The sequence below is a fragment of the Glycine max genome, chromosome 16 (genome assembly GCF_000004515.6).
Source record: "Glycine max cultivar Williams 82 chromosome 16, Glycine_max_v4.0, whole genome shotgun sequence".
NCBI lineage: Eukaryota > Viridiplantae > Streptophyta > Magnoliopsida > Fabales > Fabaceae > Glycine > Glycine max.
This window is the reverse complement of record NC_038252.2, coordinates 2,576,664-2,584,595: the sequence shown is the minus strand read 5'-3', so window position 1 is coordinate 2,584,595 and position 7,932 is coordinate 2,576,664.

The window sequence follows — 7,932 nt, the reverse complement described above, 5'->3', positions numbered from 1 at the left end:
GAAGAGGCTTTGCTGAATTTGTAGTAGATTTGCTTTTCGTGTGGAGGAAATAAGGAAATTAAGAGAATTAATTGGAACATTAAGGATATAAAGCTTTGTTGGATGATTGGATTGGATTGGATTGCAATCAATGAGTTTCATAATTATATCTATAAGAACTGTTGTGCTTTTGATCTTTAAATTTTGCTGTTATAGTTCTTGCTTGTAATTTGTAACCATGGTGTATTTTTTTTTGTTATAATTTTATCTTTTATTTTTACTATCAGTGATTTGGCACATGGGTGCATGTTAATTCGTTTTTTTTATTGAAAAATTAATACAGTTGTTTTTAATTTAACAAAGATTTACTTTTCTTTATGTAGAAGAGTAACTTTAAATTAGTATAGTAGTATTTCTCTTATCAGTAAACTAATATAGCAGTATAGTTAGGTTTCGAAAAGAGAGGAGAAGATATTTTTTTGTTGTTGTTATAAGTCTCTCATTATTTTTTTAAAAAAAAACCCTTTAAAAAATGTAATGCTTTTTAAAAAAAGAAACAAAAAAATTGACACATTAAATTTATTTGATTTAAAAAAAATAATGAAAAATTTGTCTCCCCTCGCTTTTCTTAAAATCTAACTCCTAATCATATCTTAAATAAATTCCAATGTTTTTCTAATATTATGTTTTGGAGGTCGCTTTGTCACAGCATATGAAATTCATAAAGTTCGTAGTTGTTAGATAATAAAAGGCGGCCTTCTGAGTAATATGTTAGAAGTCAATGGAACTTAAATTGAAAATAAAATATAAGTCAAATGTGGCAAATAATTATCAATATTCATAGTTGCATTAGATTTGACATATACTAAATATAATAAGAATAAATATTATTTTCCTAAAAATAAAAAACACCTATATAGCATACAAACACATATAATATCTATTATTCCTAAAAATATTTAAAAAGGAAAAGTTAGAGGACTGCATACGAAAAAGGAAGATGCAAGTGAAGATGTGAATAACAAATTAAATATTGTATTTTCGTAACACTTTTACAATGATCAAGTAAAAGTGGAAAATTTACATTAAAAAAAAGTAAAAGTGGAAAATTACTCATAGCACGAAGAAAAGCAAATTCAGCACAAAAGTTTCAGTTGGGTAAATGTTCATTATACATTGACTATTGATTGTGATCGGTATTTGGGAGTGGGGTTAAGCAGAAAGAGAAAATATATATAAATACCAAGTTACCAAAGTAGGTGAATTATTTTTAAACAATGTAGAAATATAATAGGAAAAAGGAATTGATGTACATAATAATCATATCTAATTTAAGTTAGATTAGTCAGAATGGACTATTTGAATACCGATCATCCTTGGGGGAAAAAAAAACTCCGGAAGTTTTTCAAGTCTCAAAATGAGAATTTTACTTAATTTGGTATAAAGAGTACACGATTTTTCTTTTAAAAAAATAATGTCAGATGAAATTTATTAAAAGTTTATTAAGATTAAAATGATAAGCATCATCATTTATCATTTTAAAAAAAAAGAAGCATCATCATTTATCTAAAAGCCACAGAAAAAAAAGACTAAAATATGTTGTGAGGGTGGATTTGCGATTTTTTATTCCTAAATTGTTTTTTGAATTTGTCTATAGTTGATTTGGGGGTTAGGGATTTAAGGGTTTGGTGGTTGTTATGGGTGGAGGCATTAGGGTGTTTAGGAGAAAGGGGTTATTTGTAAATAAAAAAAATCTATAATTTATGGGATTTTTAACTGTCACAAATTGTGATAATTTTTAATCCTTAAAAATTTTATTTTAAAATTAAAATAAAAAATATCACTTAAGTTCATATTCATTTAAGTCTAGTTTTAAATTAAAAAATAATACATTTTAATTTTATGAGGAAAAAAATATATTAAAAGTTTTAGAAATGAATTCTTAACTTTTAATATTTATTGGGAAAATATATATTTTAGAAAAAGAAAAAAAAACTCTTAACGAATAAATTATGGCTAAAATTAATATTGTTGAGATTGCTTGGATCTTTTGTTGGGCTTTAGTGAAAATTGGTCATTGCAACTGTAGATGGATTTTCTGTTGTCAGAAACCAACCCAAGCCACATGGACATTTTACACTGCACGAATATTTTCTCCATTTACCGAAGAACATTGTTGTAAATGAAATTAATATAGTATTCTTTACCAGCACTTCAATGAAAATATTCTGGAGTGGAGAAGCTAAAATGGAGGAGAAGGGGAATTATTCTCTCGTACATGATTTTTATAACGTTTAGTTATACTTTTAATCTCTTAGTTATAGTAATTGTGATATTTTGGTCTCTCCAATTTTAATTATGTAAATTGAATCCTTTAGACATCACAACTGCACCACTTTCATTTGTAGCTGACATGTCGGGGGTCCCTACCCCTCGTATGCTCATTGTGTAATTTCGTTTCTTTTGGGCCGTGGGCCCATTTTTTATTCATAAAAATATTTAATAGATTTATGGGCTCTATGGAGGTGGGTTTCTCGGGCATTGCTACATACACCAGCAATTTCGTGATCTTCCCATTTTGTCCTTCCATAAAAAGATTATAGATCAGCTGATCCCTATGAAGCTTATGGATTAGCTAATCCATAAATGTTTTTTTCTAAATCTTTTTTTTCAAAAATATATTTTATGAATTAATTTAAAATTAATAGTCCAAGTAAGAGTCAAACCTGTGACTTTTAGGTTATTAGCACGACACTCTAACCAAATGAACTAATAAGCCAATTATATTATAAAATAAATCATGTTACTATATATAACACTAAAATTTCTTATGTATATTTAATATGCATCTAAATTTAAATAATAAATTTTGTGACAATTAATTTTGATATAACTCATACGAATTATTTAATCCACATATTTTTTGTAAATAAAAAATATTTACTATTAAAAAAAATAATTTATTAATAGATTAAAAAACATATTTTGAAAAAAAATTAAAAGAAAAACACTTACGGATCATATAATCCGTACGAGGTATACGGATTATGTAATTTGTAAAAACAAAAAACCTTTAAGGGCATTTTTGAAAATTTATTTCAATGCTAGGTGCACAAACAATATGCCTGGTGCATCTAGCAAAGCCCGGGTTTCTCGACTTGATTGGGCCTTAGATATAGGCTCTATGTGATAATTATTTGTTTTTTTGTAAATTAGTGCTTTTTTTTTTGTTTTTCTCATTTTGATTTCGGTAAGTTTTTTTATTCATCTTAGTCCTTATAAGTTTATATTTTTTAATTTTAATCATTTTAATGTTATAAATTTTTCATGGATAATCCTTATAAGTTTGTGCTTACAAGATTAAAATTAGAAAAATAAAATTTTTAAAAAGAATTAAATTAAAAAAATAAACTTATAAGGACAAAAAATAAAAAATGTTAACTTATATACATCAAAAATATTTTTAAGTTTACATTAAATATTCTTTGAAAAAATTTAATTCTGTAAATAACTTTTAAAAATAATTTGAAAATAATTTTTTGAAAATCATTTATAGGTTTCCTTCCGAAATTATTAAAAATGATTATATTTCTCATTTTTATTAATGTTGTTACCAAACAACATTAATCTTCCCTGCCGACAAGTTAAGTTGTTTTGATTTTTCTTTTTGTCTAACATCTTAACATTTTATGCAATAAATCTACTGACAATCAAATCAATCACATTCTGACTTAATTAAATTATATTATCCTCTATTGAATTATCACAATCCACCCTTTTCCGGTTTTCCCCCTTCAATATCATGGGGAAAAAAACTTGAAGACCCGCCAAAATTGAAAAGTTTTTCAATTTAAAGAATTGGTTTAAGCTTCTTTCGTGGCTTTTGACTTCTGAGTCTCCTAAATAAAATATTTTGATTAATTCTCCTAACTAAAATATAATAATTGATCTGAAATAACCTTAATTGATCAAAATATTTTAATTAGGAAAATTTATCGATGGTTGAGATTAATCCTCACCCTAACACCTTCGAAGTAACATAATTTTTCGTTCTTAAGCATTTTACCTTTATTAGTTAGATTAACAGTTACTAGTATTTTATCCTTTAAAACTGGTATTTTATCAAACATATCCTAGTCAATAGACTAGCTTAATAACTTTCAACTAATTTTTCTTAAAAAACAAACAAACAAACTTTCAACTATGTCAAAAAAAAAAAAAAAACTTCAACTAGTTTTGTTGAAAATAACTGGAAACATTATTAAGTATTATCGATCATTTTGATTCCTAAGAAAGTTTTGTAATTACTTTAGTTTTTATTAATTGAAAATATTATTATTTTGGGCATAGCATTATTCTCCATTAGAAACTTATTTAATAGACGCTAGCTTATGGTTATTGTAGAAAGAAAAAAATCGTCATATATATTAATGGTTAATTATTTAATTTATTTTCATTAATATATGTGTATCTAACAGAAAGTAAACTATTATTATATAGATTACAGGTTTATATGATAGCAATATGATACATCACATTCAAAGTCAATATTTCTGTTGATATACAAAAGTAATATATTATTAGTATTTGCATATTATACGCTTAATATAACATGCCATACTGTAAATTGTAAATTTATGATATTTATACTACTAATTTAATTTCTATTAAACAAATTTTGTATAAACAAAATTACTTTTAGTATTTAACACCTTTTATGTATGCCATTTCTTTCTGATGCATATGTATTTGTTAATTGACAAGTTCCTAACATGAGGGTAAGAAAGAAAAAAATATTAACACTTTAAATTATAGTGAAACTGAAATAATTACAGAGTTTTCTTCCCACGCTAAACTAATGGTGCTGATATAGTATCTTTAAATAATGGAAAATGAGAGTGTGTTCCAAAAATCAATAAATAAAAGGAGATGAAGATGAAGAATGCAGAGAGAAAGCAACAAGACACTCGGGTGGATGGTAGAAAAAGGTCAATTTGAAATTGATGTATTTTAATTTTAGAGTTGACTCAAACTAATAGGTTGACAAAGATTGCCAACTGTCTAGAATATATACTGATATAATATAATGACAGGACTTATAACATGCTTTATATTGAAGCATGCATTTTAAATTTTCTGTGCAGAACAATATTTTAATTTTGATACAGTATATAACAATTGAGTTCTTTTGGTGAAGAAGTAACCTCTGAAATGATGAACATTCTTATATGTGATACACTTAATAATAATCATAAGACAATAGCTACCAACCTCTCAATTTTGATTAAAAGGACCAACGAGTTTGAGTTCGGGTGGTTTGTTATAATTAGAATAACGAAGCTAATATTCAAGTTGACTTTGTCTAGAACTTGCATTACAATAAACACTTAGGGAGCAGAAGTGTAGCAAAATAAGAATCAATGCCATTTGCAATGGCCCTAAAGTGCCAATTAATTAATTATCTTAGATATATAATGTTGTTAAATTTTCTCCTAGTTTAACTTTGTGAACAAAACACGCATGCATCATTTTTTTTAAAGTGTATTGGCTTTTCGTTAATACGATTTTTCAAAGGTGTAAATAAAAAGTAATATTAATTAATTGTTTTTTAATAAACGTACGTTAACCTCTTACTCAACCCAAAAACTAATTAGACATACACTTAATTGCCGGTGAAGTTTCATAATTAAGTAATATGGTAGTTCGAACTTATTGTTTAACAATAAACAACTAATATAATTTTATAAAAAAAAATAAACAACTAATATCATATCGCAGGAAATCATATTTGGGCATGCGAACTGCGAAGACAAAGCAAGCGGTAACCACATGTAACAACCAACTTTTTTTTCCTTCCAAAATAAGTTATTTTGCAAAATTAATTATCAATGAATTTTGTAAAAAGATCATTTTTATCAATAAAATACAAGAGACTTCATCTTGAGTGACACTTTATGTTTTTAGTTGTCGGATCACCTTAATACTTCACACATGACAGATGGAGTGTCAAGATGGTATCTCCGGGACAAACAAAAATAAAGATATTATTTAGAATGATGTCTCTTATATCTTATGTGGCAAAAATCACCTATGACAAATAAATATTTTTGTAACTTTGATAATTAGTTTTGCTAACTCATTTTGATGAAAAGAAATACTATAACAATTTGTATTTTATTTCATATATAATCATATGGTTTAAAAAACAATGGATATGATTTTTTAGGGTATAGATTACAAATATCTTTCATTAGAAGTAATCCTCTTCAAGTCGAATAAGACCCTTATAGATAATAAAATTATTCTTTTAAATATTTAATATAGTAATTCATGACTTAAACTCAAAATGACTAATTAAATTAAAATAATCTCTTGCAAGTTAGATCACATGTTGACTGACAATGAACTAAACAAATTTAAATACTCGATTTGACAATTAACTCATTGAACTTAATTCATGAATCAAATAAATTAAACTTAAATTAAAAAATAAACTTGTTAAAAGAAAACCCACATTAACTCCAAACTGAGCTACAAATTGAAACAAGCTCGAGTCATTTTCAATCTTATAATAATTGATATAAAGAAGAGATATTGAATTTTAATTACATTTAAAAATAAATGAAAGTATTTCAATTACATTAAAATAAATAATACGGTAAAAACTAACAATGTAACTTTAAGAAATAAAATAGTGTGAATGGGTTCCAAAGTCAAAAGATGTCGGTAATGGAGAAAAGGAAAGGTGATAATGGGTTGGATTTGGCAATGGCGATCGATGGATTCGAGAAGAGATACAAAGAGATCAATCAGAAAGGGGCCATACCAACGGTGTTGCATGATCATGGGACCCACATATGCTTACTTGTACGTTTTTGCATGTCTTTTAGTAATTTTTTTCCTAATAAAAGTTTCATTTGCAAGATTATTTCTCAAACATTCGCTGATATTAGTGCATTTTTTATGCGCTTTAAATTCAATGGCATCTGAAATTTGCGCACTTAGAAAAATACTCTTTAAATGAGATGTTTGCAGAATTGAAATTAAAGAAACATATTAAATGTGTAAGGAAAGTCAAAGAAAACTAAAAACAATGTTCATAACCTCAGAAAAAACAAAGGTCGTTCAAAAGTATTTGCATATCAATTTTTTTTTCGGGGTAAGAATATGGGATATTTTAGACTAAAATTTATACAGTCAACTCGCCAATAGTAAGGAAGCATCTTACATTAACACCACAAAAGATAAAAATACATTTGGTTAATTATTGAGTAGCGTCTCATTATAATTTTTTTAGTAAATCACACTAATTCTATATAAGGTTTCTTGAAATTTCATATAATCCCTAACTATTTTAGCTTTTGCAGCAATATTTTTCAAACAATAAGATTAGCATAACATATAAAGAATGTTACTGTAATATTTTTCAAATAACTCAGAGGATTATTGTAGAAAAATAAGAAAAAAAGAGATATCAGGGACATTTTGATGAAAACTTAAGATGATTAATATAATTTACTCTTTTTTTTTACATATACTATTTGTATTTATTTTTTGCATTTTTTATGACATTTTGAAATTTAATTATAACCAGGTCAACTAAGAAGACATGAAAGAAATTGATATCGCTTTACATAATAATGACCTCAGACGTATACAAAGTGATTGCTATTGAAAAGAAAGCTTGAGTGTGAAGCAATGCTAGCTGCGGTTTAATAGACCGTTTCCAAATTTATTTTGGATGGATAGAAACTACTAAGAAATGCAGTGCAGTGCAGTGCAGCCATGATGTGGTTTCAGAATGTGTTTATTATGCTGGAAAGTGTCACCAATCAGTATTCATTTGAGAAACAAATTAACGATAGTTTAACATATATTATTAGAGTTTGTTTTATTTAACATGTTATAATTGTCAAATATTTATCCTTTTTTATTTTATCAATGAGAATCTTT